Genomic DNA, 13,759 nt, shown 5'->3' with positions numbered 1-13,759 from the left:
CCCAAGACTCTTAATCAAATCTTCCTCCATGCTTTGTTCACAGTGCTCCTCTACCAAAGTGTCAATCATGCACACTTCCTCTGGTCTTTCCTCTTCTTCCGGATGGAGATGCTTCTTGCACAAATAGAAGATGTTTAACTCCAAGGTCATGTTGCCAAACGTGAGTTGCATAACTCCATTCCTACAATTGCTGATTACATTAGAAGTAGCGAGGAATAGTCTTCCAAGTATTATTGGCACATATTTTGCCCCCATGACAATTGGATCAGTATCAAGAACAACAAAATCTACTAGATAGTAGAATTTGTCAACTTGTACCAAGACATCCTCAATTATCCCCCTTGGGATTTTCACTGATCTATCAGCTAGGGAGAGAGTAATGGATGTGGGCTTCAACCCCCCAAGTCCCAACTGCTTGTAAATCGAATAGGGTAGCAGATTCACACTTGCTCCCAAGTTTAGAAGAGCTTTCTCCACACATGTCCCTTCAATATTTATTGAAATGGTGGGGCATCCTGGATCTTTGTACTTCACTGGAGACTTACACTGGATGATAGCACTCACTTGCTCAATCAAAAAGGCTTTCTTGGTCACATTTAACCCTCTCTTTACAGTGCACAAGTCCTTCAAGAATTTTTCATAAGTTGGAACTTGCTTGATCATGTCAAGTAAAGGAATGTTGACCTTCACTTGCCTCAACACTTCAAAATTTTCTAATGTATTCTTGGTTCCCTTCTTACCATGTAAAGCTTGAGGGAAAGGTGGAGGCATGTGCTTCTTCATCATATCTTCCTTGATGACTATCCTTGGTTCTTCATCCACACTTGAATCATGGTCACCTTCCTCTGACTTCTTCTCACCCATGTCTTTCTCTGATTCACTTCCTTCATCATGCTTCAGCTTGGGTGCGGTCGAACAACCTCCTTACCACTCCTAAGAGTGATAACTGCTTTGACTTCCCTCACTTTTGAAGATTCTCCCTCTTGAGCTTCTACTTCATGAATACCCTTGGGATTTTGATGAGGTTGAGAAGGAAACTTTCCTTTCTCTTGCATAGTATTGAGGTTGGTGAGCCTTGAGATGGAGTATTGAACATTATCTATCTTCTAAGATAGATCATTTTGCATCCCATCCATCCTCTTATTCAATTTACTCTCCACTCTATCAAATTTCTAATTCAATTAAGAGTTGATTGACTTTTGCTCCCCCACAAAGTCTCCCATAACCTTGCTAAGATTCACAATGGCTTGTTCAAGGTTTGAAGCTTGTTGAGGTGCTTGAGCTGGTGGTTTGTACTGAGGTGGCCTTGGCTTCCATGAGAAATTTGGATGGTTTCTCCAATTAGAATTGTAGGTGCTTCCATAAGGAGCATAGTTGTTGGGCTTCAATTGGTCAACCACATTTGCTTGATCACCAAACATTTCTCGCACTGCTGGAATGGTTGGACACTCCTCCACCAAGTGCTCATAAGACTGACATATGGAACAAGGCATAGCTTGCACTCATGTCTCGGAAATGGCCTATACTTCTTGAACTTTCTTCAGTTCTAGCTCTTCCAATCTCCTTGCCATAGTTGCAAATTTTGCTTTCATGTCCATGTCTTCACTTAACACATACATTCCACCCTTAGCATTGGGCTGAGACTTCATCCTCCCCATATCTCTAGTATTCGATTCATCCCATCCTCTTGAAACTTCAGAAACATAGCTCAAGAAGTCCATAGCTTCCTCAGGATTCTTACTCATGAATTCTCCTCCACACATGGTCTCTAGGAGTTGCTTCATAAAGGAAGACATACCATCATAGAAATAACTCACTAAGAGCCATGTATCAAAGCCATGGTGAGGACAAGCGTTGATAGCTTCCATGTACCTCTCCCAACACTCATAGAATTTCTCATTCTCCTTAGCTGAGAAGTTCGAAATTTGCCTTTTCAAGCCATTGGTCCTATGAGTAGGGAAGAACTTCTTGAGAAACTCAGCTTGTAAATAAGTCCACATTTTGATACTCCTCGGCCTTAGAGAATTAAGCTAAACCTTGGCCTTATCCTTTAAGCTGAAAGGGAATAGCTTGAGTCTCATCAAGTCAATTACAACTCCTCCTTCTTGGAATGTATTGCATACGTCTTCAAACTCCTTGATGTGAGAATAGGGGTTCTCACTTTCCATTTCATGGAAAGTAGGTATAAATGGCACTATATGAGGTCGGATCACTAGCTGCTCAGTGGGAGGCACTATGCATGAAAGTGCACTCATTCGAGGTGGATGCATGCGGTCCCTCATGGATCGGTATGCATTGAAATTCTCCTCTTGCCTATGTTGGTTATGCTAATCTTTAGGTGGAATATCCATGATGTTCAAGCAGACTTCAAACTCGGTTTCTTGAGGAGTTTCAATTTTCACAAGTCTTCCCTCAATATCTCTTATCCAATAGGGCATACATAACTCGAGATTACTGAAACAAAAACAAAGAAAACAAAAAGGACTAAAATTCTAGGAAAATATTTAAGGTTAGCTAAAAACTAAATGAAAGATAAAATAAAATAAAAACAAAGAAAACGAGTTAGTGAAAGAAAAATCACCAACTTGTGATGAATATCACAAGTACTCATAAAAGGTAACAGTTATGTACTTAAGCACCATCCCCGACAATGGAGTCATTTGATTCATGCCCAGTCGGGCGTTTATCAAAACATTTATAAAACCTACAACACCTTATACTAGGGTAGCAAAGACAAAGCTACTATAGTATAGTGGCTCTAGGATCGTCCACAGGGATGGGTTTTCTTTGTACACTTAACATTAATGAAAGAAGAAATGATGATTTCCTTTTTGGAAGTTAGTTTTTAAATGAAAATAAGATTGATTGGAAGGGCTAATTTTATGTTAAGCAAACATAAACAATTGAAATTATTATAAAGAGAAAGTCTCTTGGAGCTATGGTTACTAGGATCAGTTTCCTATTGCAAAATGGAAAATTCCGGATCTTCTCCTCGCATTGGGGACAATAACATAAAGGATGGTTATCTCCCGAACCGGATTTATATTTAGCAAATAAGTTTTGATCCAAATGATTCTTGAAAAATGGTATTTGCTTCCCATTAATGGCTTCAAACACTAAAGACCCTCACCTTGAACCACCTTCCAATGGCTCGTACATGATAACTAATGGACATCCATGGATCTAGCAATAAGCATCCATAGAATCCTAAAAGCTTACCAAGTATTGGCCATTCAAGGTGATTCTAAGGGATTAAAGCTGAAACTTGAAATATAAACCATTAATGATACACAACTACCTTCGTTTAAAGCAAGGAAAACTCCCACATTTACATCTGGGTCATTTACCTAGCTTCCATCACTCCAAGAAATGTGAAACTTAGCCACTCATCCTCTGAGAAATCATCCTCAGAGGGTGTTTAGCTAGAGAAAGTGAAGAGAAAATGAGAAGGAAAGACAGAGAAAAACTCAGACTTTACAAAATATCTAAAACATAATATCTCACCTAACATAATCCCCTTTGAGAGGTTTTCCAACCCCTTATAGTTCCTAAACAAACCCTAATACCATTTATCTATTATAAAAGGATTAAAAAGGAAAAATTACAGTTCTGGAGAAAAATCTTGATGGTCGGTGCGCATAAAGTGATTTTTGCACACCCTGAGAAAGTTTGGCACACCCTGTGAAATTTGGGCACACCTTGCCAAAATTTGGCACACCCTGCCAAAATTTGGCACACCCTGCCAAATTTTGGCACACCTTGTGAATTTGATGATTTTGCCTTGCGAAATGCTCTGTTTCCCTCCATCTTACTACTGATAGCTTTGCCAACCTTTCCAAGTTTGGCAAGGGGTTTTGAAGTGCTCCAAGGCTCGGATTCTTCATGTGATTGATCTTCAACTTGCCTTGCCATAGCTTGCACAAAACTCTCCCTCAATCTTGGCCTGCTTCAGTGGTCAAAAAGCTACCAAAAACACTAAAACTTACTAGAAATTGGTTAGTGACATTCGCTAGGTCCTTAACATGCCAATTGGGATAAAAAAAGTCTAACTACTACTCAAAAGTGCTTAGTACAATTAAGTTTAAGCTTATAAAAATTCACTTTTTCAGTAGAAATCAATTGGTAAATCAGTCATGACTGATGGTCACTAACTGCGTAGCACAACCGTCTCCACTGTCAAGCCTAGTCCAAACCCCAAATAAACACCCCACTCCAATCCCTTTCCTATAGTAGCCTTTTCTTCTTTGGAAGACTTTTTTCTCATCTCATCCATGACAAAGAACACACATGAGCTCACAAAATTTCCATACTCCCTTAGCACATGCCTACTAATTTCAAGTTTTTCCCCTTTTAAGCTACTTTTGCTTCGATTTGATCAAGAATTGCCCGACCACCAGGGTGAACTATAAAAAATAATGAGTTCCAATCATTATTACCCAGGGGACCAAAGCTTCAACCATGCATTTGTCTATGTACTCAAAAATTAGGTTTAGCACATTTTTTGCCAAATTAACAACTAGGGCCATTTCACAAACATGCCCTTCAATTGCATTCTCTGAATCAGGGATAAAAATTTGATCTGCGGAGATGAGCTGGAATAATGGTCGTTCAATTAAGGTATCTAGATCTGATCCCACAATTAGAGCTGCAACTCCATCACCAAAAAGAGTATCTAAGGAGGTGCCTATATTTGGATTCTCTTTAATTATTTTTTCACTCAAATGCATGTAATGTTTCTTAATCATTGTTCTCTCACCTGAAAATAGTGTTTAATGGGCATTATGTTTCAATAGAGCAACACTTCCACTAACTTAGTAAAGAAATCTAATAGCTTCCAATTGCAGAACTATTCTTAAACACCTGAAATGATGCTCATATCAAAACTAAAATTAAGCAACTTATAAACTAATTTAACTTGAAAAAAAAAAAACAGTCATTGAACATGAATAAACATAGAGTGGCCTATATAAAATCTGACCTCAATTGCAGAAAGTCTAATAAGGAAATTTAGAGACCTCCCTTTAAGATAATATTAATTTATCCTTCCTATTTTCTTCATACTTTCTAATGCTTAAAATGCTGATTTAATTTTATCATTTCATACATAATAAAAAATGAAAAAATAAAAAAATAAAATCTTCAAGAGTCTCAATTGCTTCATATATATAAATTGCCTCATTTTGTCTCATTGCACAAATATGCATTCAGTGAGCATCATATTACTATAATATTAGAGACTTACAAATCAGCTTGAAATTTTCTTTCAATTGAGTCAAGTAATCGCTCTTGGTGGCCCGAAAGAAAAAATCAGGAAATTCAGCCTGGGGAAAGCAGTTATCCAGTAGTGTTGTGCCGATGGCTAGAATGGTGGGCAGGCCGCAGGGCCGTTGGGCATGTCTTCTAATTTCCTCCACTGAGGCCATGGATCAGTACTACTTATGAAACTAAGCTGTAAAACGAAAGGAAATAGAAGTACTAGAAGGAGGTTAAAATCAAGGGAAAAAAATTTATAGAATATTTGGTGGGCACTAGTGGAGCCCACAACATAACATTAATCAAACCATACCATTACGCTTCACGGAAAGGGAAGTCACTCAAAGACAATGTGTTGGATACTATTTTCTAGCACTATAACTACATTCACCCATTGATACAACTACACAACAACTCTAAGGATTAGCCTCTATGGCATTGATCAATATACCCTTGATGTCTAGATTATGATGTTAAGGTTGGTCTACTGGCCACTATCTATTGATGTTGAACTACATACTACCACATTCGTTGTTTATGAAACAAATGTGGTATGACACATATTAGAGGGAGCCTCACTCCTAAAAAAATTAATTGAGCAATCATGCTAAACTAACACATTGAATATTATCAATGCATGTAGTTGTGTTTGCTTGCATGTCCACATCATCTATATTGGCTTAGTACCTTTTGAGGTTGGTAACTGAGATGGCTACAGAAAAAATGTATATCGGTATGCTAATTTAGTTGTATCTAGATTAGTGTTTTAATTACTATTATTTGTGCAATGACTTTTGGCAATTTGAATGATAACAAACAATTATAGCAATAGTTTGTTAAAGTCTCTTTATTTATTTGATTGAAAATGAACACATATAGTATAGTGTTGGACCATCTTCAAATGGATTAGTCATCTAACATTCAAAATATTGATTCAAATTGATGGAAATTTGTAGCATAAATGATTGACAAATGAATTAAAAGTAGATAAAATCATTCACAATAAAATGAATACGTGGAGCTTGATAAATGATGATGATTAAGAGAAAGCATGTGCTTGGTTGCATGTCTTCGTCATATATATTGGCTTGGCTCCTTTTGAGTCTAACACTTTAATTAAAACTAGTGGGTAAATGAGATGGTTGCAGAAAAAATATATATAGGTATGTCAATTTAATTGTTAGCGATGAAAATTTGTAGCATAAATGATTGAAAAATGAATCAAAAATAGATAAAAACAAAATCATGATAAAATTAACACGTGAAGCTTGATAAATGATGATTATTAAGATGGAGCATGTGTTTGCTTGCATGTCTTCATCATCTATATTGGCTTAGCTGCTTTTGAGTCTTAACATTTTAACTAGAATGAGTGGGTATTTGAGATGGTTGTAGGAAAACTGTATAAAGGTATGTTGATGTAATTGTATCTAGATTGTTGTTTTAATTATCGTTACCTGTGCAATGACTTTTGGCAATTTGATTGATAACAAACAGTTATAGAAATTGTTTTTGCAAATACCTTTATCCATTTGATTGAGAATGAATACCTATAGTATTATGTTTGACCCTTTTTGCAAAGATTAGTCATCTAAGATTCAAAATATTGATTCAAAGTGATGAAAATTTGTAGCATAAATGATTGACAAATGGATTAAAAGTAGATTAAAAAAAATCATGATAAAATTTATATGTGGAGCCTAATAAATGATAATGATTAAGATGAAGCGTGTGTTTGACCAATTTTGCAAGGATTAGTCATCTAAGATTCAAAATATTTATTGAAAGTGATGAAAATTTGTAGCATAAATGATTGACAAATGAATTAAAAGTAGATAAAAAAAAATCATGAGAAAATTAATACATGGAGCTTGATAAATAATGATAATTAAGATGAAGCATGTGTTTGCTTGCATGTTTTCATCATCTATATTGGCTTAGCTACTTTTGAGTCTAAAACTTTAACTAAAACGAGTGGGTAAATGAGATGATTGCAAGAAAAATGTATATAGTTATGTTGATTTAATTGTATCTAGATTATTGTTTTAATTATTGTTTTTTGTGCAATGATTGGGCAATTTGATTGATAATAAACATTTATAGCAATAGTTTTTGCAAGTATCTTTATCCATTTGACTGAGAATGAACACCTACAATATAGTGTTTGACCATCTTCACAAGGATAAGTCATCTAACATTCAAAATATTGGCTCAAAGTGATGAAAATTTGTAGTATAAATGATTGACAAATGAATTAAAAGTAGATAAAATCATTCATGATAAAATAAATACATGAAGCTTGATAAATGATGGTGATTACGATGAAGCATGTGTTTGCTTACATTTTTTCATTATCTATATTGATTTAACTCTTTTTGAGTCTAACACTGTAATTAAAATGAGTGGGTAAATGAGATTTTTGCAAAAAGAAAAAAAAAAAGTGTATAGTTATGTTAATTGATTTAATTGTTTCTAGATTGTTATTTTAATTATGGTTGCTTGTGCAATGACTTCTAGTAATTTAATTGATAATAAACAATTACAGCAATAGTTTTTGAAAGTATCTTTATCCATTTGATTGAGAATGAATACCTATAGTATAGTGTTCGACCATTTTCACAAGAATTAGTTATCTAAGATTCAAAATATTGATTAAAAGTGATAAAAATTTGTAGCATAAATGATTGACAAATGAATTAAAAGTAGATAAAAGAATTCATGATAAAATTAATAAGTGGACATTGATAAAAGATGATGATCAAGAAGAAGCATGTGTTTGCTTGCATGTCTTCATCATCTATATTGGCTTGGCTCCTTTTGAGTCTTAACACTTTAACTAAAACAAGTGGGTAAATGAGATGATTGTAGAAAAAATGTATATGGGTATGTTAATTTAATTGTATCTAGATTGTTTTTTTAATTATTGTTCCTTGTGCAATGACTTTTGGCAATTTGACTGATAATAAATAGTGTTTGCAATAGTTTTGAAAGTATCTTTAACCATTTGATTGAGAATGAATGCCTATAGTATAGTGTTTGACCGTTTTCACAAGGGTTAGTCCTCTAAGATTCAAAGTGATGAAAGTTGGCAGCACAAATGATTGACAAATGAATTAAAAGTAGATAAAAAAAATCATGATAAAATTAATACATGGAGCTTCATAAATAATGATGATTAAGATGAAGGATGTGTTTGCTTGCATTTCTTCATCCTCTATATTGGTTTAACTCTTTTTGAGTCTAACACTTTAACTAAAACGATTGGGTAAATGTGATTTATGCAAAAATAGCTATGATAATTAATTTAATTGTTTCCATACTATTATTTTAATTATGGTTGCTTGTGCAATTACTTCTGGTAATTTAATTGATAATAAACAATTATAGCAATAGTTTTTGAAAGTATTTTTATCGATTTGATTGAGAATGAATATCTATAGTATAGTGTTTGAGCAGTTTGAGCATTTTCGCAAGGATTAGTCATCTAAGATTCAAAATATTGATTCAAAGTGATGAAAATTTGTACCATAAATGATTGACAAATGAATTAAAAGTAGATAAACAAAATCATGATAAAATTAATATGTGGACCTTGATAAAAGATGATGATCAAGAAGAAGCATGTGTTTGCCTGCATGTCTTCATCATCTATATTGGCTTGGCTCCTTTTGAGTATAACACTTTAACTAAAACGAGTAGCTAAATGAGATGGTTGTAGAAAAAAATGTATATGGGTATGTTAATTTAACTGTATCTAGATTGTTTTTTTAATTAATGTTCCTCCTGCAATGACTTTTGGCAATTTGATTGATAATAAATAGTTTTTGCAATAGTTTTTGAAAGTATCTTTATCCATTTGATTGAGAATGAATGCCTATGGTATAGTGTTTGACCGTTTTCGCAAGGATTAGTCATCTAAGATTCAACATATTGATTCAAAGTAATGAAAATTTGTAGCATAAATGATTGGCAAATGAATTAAAAGTAGATAAAAAAATCATAATAAAATTAATATGTGGAGCTTGATAAATAATGATGATTAAGATTAAGCATGTGCTTGCTTGCATGCCTTCACCATCTATATTGGCTTGGCTCCTTTTGAGTCTAACATTTTAACTGAATTGCGTGGGTAAATAAGATGGTTGTAGTAAAAATGTAAATAGGTATGTTGATTTAAATGTATCTAGATTATTGTTTTAATTATCATTGTTTGAGCAATGACTTTGGCAATTTGATTGATAATAAACCGTTATAGCAATAGTTTTTTAAAGTATCTTTATCCATTCCATTTGATTGAGAATGAATACTTATAGTATAGTGTTTGACCATTTTCACAAGGATTAGTCATCTATGATTCAAAATATTGATTCAAAGTGATTAAAATTTGTAACATAAATGTTTGACAAATGAATTAAAAGTAGATAAAATCATTCATAATAAAATGAATATGTGGAGCTTGATAAATGATGATGATTAAGATGAAGCAAAATAGAGAATTATCAATTGAATAGATGTCAACCAAATATATTCACTTATAGGATTAGATCTACACTTTGAATAGGGTCAATTCCAAATAAAATTTCAATTGCACTTTCAGTGTTTAGAAACTCTACAGAATTTGAGCCTTTGATGCTTTCTTGATCTATTCAAGCTTCTACACATAACTAATATAAATGAACCACAATGAATCTAACCATAGGAAAGTTTTCAAATTGTCTATAAAGCATAACTTATGGCTAATGTTGGAGAAATTTCAAGGGATCTTTAAAATTAGATGAGAGAATCATGAGTATTACAGTAGGGATTGAATTTCACCTAAGACAATCCTCCTCAAGGGCATGTAGTCCATTGATAGTTATCATTGGTTCTAATTCTTAGACCCAATATTTGGACACAAGCACATCTTAATTTTAGGGTTTTGTTGAAATGGAAATTAAATAGAAAGAGAGTTCTAGGGAGAAAAGAAAAAAGGCTAGGTTTCATTTTTTTTTTTCTTCCACTAACACCATTAAAACACCCATTGAAGCGCCTTATGGGTATTTTTAGGTTCTTAAACTTGTTTGAAGTTATAATTGGCATATTTACAGTAATACTAGTATCCCTTTTCCTTTTGCCATATTAACTTAAGTCTTATGGCAAGTTTGAGTAGTGACATTTGTAATATTTCCAAACTATAGTCAATTGTTGTCAAAACTTGACCTGTGGATCTAACCACATTAAGGTGGTGTTTGTTTTTTTGGCTTTTTGCTGAAAACCATTTAGTTTTAGAATTTAGGTTGTTTGTTTTTTTACTTTTTCATGACTTATTATAAACTTTTTACTAAATAGAAAAAGCCAAAATATGTGGCTTTTTCTAAATAGAAAAAATAACACAATGGTTTTTTTTTACTTTTTAATACTTAATAGAAATAAAATACTACAAAAACAAACAACCTAATATTTTATACTATTAAGTATTAAGGTTTTATTTAGAATTAAGTAAAAAAACAAACACCACCTAAATCGTAGTATTTTGTGTCTTGCTTTTATCCGTTTGATAAATCATCTCTTTAAATTCCTTCTATTCATTTTTTTGGGTGCTTTGATTGTAAACTTGTTACAAATTACTTCCATCTGAATTGTATTGGTAGATAGATAAATTACAAATTACAAATAAGAGTCTTTTGCTAGTAATTTAGGTAATTGTATTTTGACAACTTAATTATGACTTTTAAGAGAACCTGGAAACTCAATCACTAAATAAATATTATTTTTTATTTTCCATTGTATTAGTACTTGACAGTTCACAATAAAATTGCATTTGTTGTACATTTACTGAGCACCTTTGATAGCATCTTTGAAAGTGCCACCATCGGGAATCAACTGCAGCACTTGTGCTTGATGGGGTATCATCACATCTAGCATATATGGACCAGGAGTCTTCAACATCTTCTCTATTGCCTCTCTCAGCTCTGCTTTTCTTTGTCACACGGGCTGCAGTTATGTTGCAAGCTTCCGCAAACATCAACATGTCAGGAAATACTTGGGCCTGGTTCGATGGATTCCCCATGTATGAGTGCAACGAATCACCGTCCCCATATTCATACTCAAATTGATAAACCATGCCAAGGTGCTGGTTATTCAATAGCATAATCTTCACTGGCAGATTTTCCACTCGTATTGTAGCCAATTCCTGGATATTCATCATAAAGCTTCCGTCACCATCAATGTCGACAACAATTGCGTCAGGTTTAGCAAGTGCAGCACCCATAGCAGCAGGCAATCCGAACCTCATTGCTCCTAATCCACTTGAAGAGAGCCAGTGGCGGGGATTCTTATGCTTGTAATACTGGGCAGCCCACATCTGATGCTGCCCAACTCCGGTACAAACAATAGCATTTCCATTAGTTAATTCATCCAAAAGTTGAATAGCATACTGTGGAGGAATTGCCTCTCCAAATGTTCTATAACTTGGTGGGTATTTCTCTTTCTGCTCATCAATTTCCTCTATCCAAGCCGATACATTGTCATTAAACTTTGTCCCTTTTCCTCTTTTGTTTTCTGCAGTGGGTTGCTTTGCTGCATTCTTCTCCAAGATCGTGTTGATGCCTTCCAATGCCAGCTTTACATCAGTGCAAATTGAAAGATGGGGTTTTTTGTTCTTTCCGATTTCTGCGGGATCAATATCAATATGAACAATTGTAGCATTTCTAGCGAAAGCTTCAACTTTACCTGTTACCTGATCGTCAAATCGGACACCAAATGCTAGCAACAAATCAGACCTGTCCACAGCGTAGTTTGCTTGTATAGTCCCATGCATTCCGAGCATGTGAAGAGATAGGTCATCCGTGCATGGGAAAATCCCTAGACCCATTAAAGTACTTGCCACAGGTATACCCGTGAGCCCCACAAACCGCTTTAACTCTTCACTGCAGTTCATACACCCTCCACCAGCATACACAACTGGCCTCTTTGACACTGAAATTAATCGAACAATTTCTTCCAGGTGGGCCTTTTCCGGCAATTTAGGCAATCTGGATGCATTCCCAGGCAGCTTAATTGGCTTATTCCAATTCGGAACCACGAGCTCTTTCTGTATATCTCTTGGTATATCGATCAATACCGGACCAGGTCAGCCTGAAGTTGCAAGGAGAAAGGCTTCTTTAACTATGCGAGGAATGTCTTCAACATCAAGAACTAAATAATTGGACTTTGTGATCAGTCGAGTTATATCAATAAGTGGGACTTCTTGGAAGGCATCGGTTCCCATCAAGCCTCGTGGGACCTGCCCAGTAATGGCCACGATGGGTATGCTATCGAAGTTTGCATCCGCAATGCCGCTGATAATATTAGCGGCGCCTGGACCAGAGGAGGTGAGGCAGACACCAGGGCGTCCGGAAGCGCGAGCATAGCCGTCTGCCGCAAATATGCCCCCTTGCTCATGTCTGGGCAGCACGTTTCTGATCATGGAGGAGCGAGCGAGGGCTTCGTGAATCTCCATGGAGGCTCCCCCCGGGTAACTGAAGACATGAGTCACCCCTTCACGTTCCAGGGCTTCCACAAGGATGTCACTGCCCTTCCTCGGCTGGTCTGCAGCGAACCGGGAAACGAAGGTTTCTGGGGCGCCCAGGGAGGGTTCGGGATTGACACTGAGGTGGCAGTGGGAGAGAGACTTTGTGCTGGTGGGTGATGTTTGTAGCTGCAACATTCGCCATTGCTGAATGAAGCGAGCTCAGTACAAGTTCTGTTGAGTGCATTTTTGTGGCTGGCAAGATTGGTTTTATATCAAACATGGATGGCGAAAAAACATGGTATATACGTCCAACATTTTTGATAGTTTTTTTTTTTCATACATTACTTGAAAGTCATGTTTTCACATAGCAACACTTCGAAGGAACCATAGCAATCTGAACAAATTATTTTCAATATCCATGAAATGACTACTAGACCAACTATATATTCAGCACCATGAGTACTAACATATAAAAAATTTTAAGGTAGTTATCTTGATGACTTCTTTTACCAATAATCTTCAGTATGATGGTAATGTAATTATAATTTAAAAAATCTCCTCTTTAAAATATTCTATTATTGTGAAACTTTAATTTTTAAGATCTTGTTTGAACTGACTACTTGGATATCAAACCTCATTTCTAAGACAAATATGAGTCTTTTGGTAGTAATTTAGGTACATATTTTGACAACTTAACTGTGGCTTGTAAGAGAACCCCAAATAGAAGCAAAGATGAAATAGTTGCATCTTGCAAATTACATTTTTATGCACAAAAACTCTTCTACTTAATCAAACTCTAATAATACCAATTTTGTCTTTTTATTTATATAAGAAAAGTTAAAAACATGAAGCAAAATTTCTATTCAATTTTTAAAGATGCTTAATATGTTTAATAGTTGTATTTGCTACAAGTTCTTAGACATTAAAAAAAAGTATTTAAAAATCAACTGCAACCTTTAAAGATGTTTGTATAGAATTAAGAATTATGAATGACACTTAGGTGGTGTTTGTTTT

General features: G+C 34.8%; 2 pseudogenes; both read right to left on the bottom strand.

The window, feature by feature from the left end:
* Positions 1 to 4,147: 4,147 nt before the first annotated feature.
* LOC100261016 (chalcone synthase 3-like) lies at positions 4,148 to 5,423 on the bottom strand (annotated as a pseudogene).
* Positions 5,424 to 11,064: 5,641 nt separating this feature from the next.
* On the bottom strand, positions 11,065 to 12,940 carry LOC100266221 (acetolactate synthase 1, chloroplastic-like; annotated as a pseudogene).
* Positions 12,941 to 13,759: the final 819 nt, after the last annotated feature.

This window comes from Vitis vinifera, chromosome 16 (genome assembly GCF_030704535.1).
Source record: "Vitis vinifera cultivar Pinot Noir 40024 chromosome 16, ASM3070453v1".
Classification (NCBI taxonomy): domain Eukaryota; kingdom Viridiplantae; phylum Streptophyta; class Magnoliopsida; order Vitales; family Vitaceae; genus Vitis; species Vitis vinifera.
The sequence above is the reverse complement of the archived record's forward strand: the minus strand, read 5'-3'. Positions and strand labels throughout refer to the sequence as shown.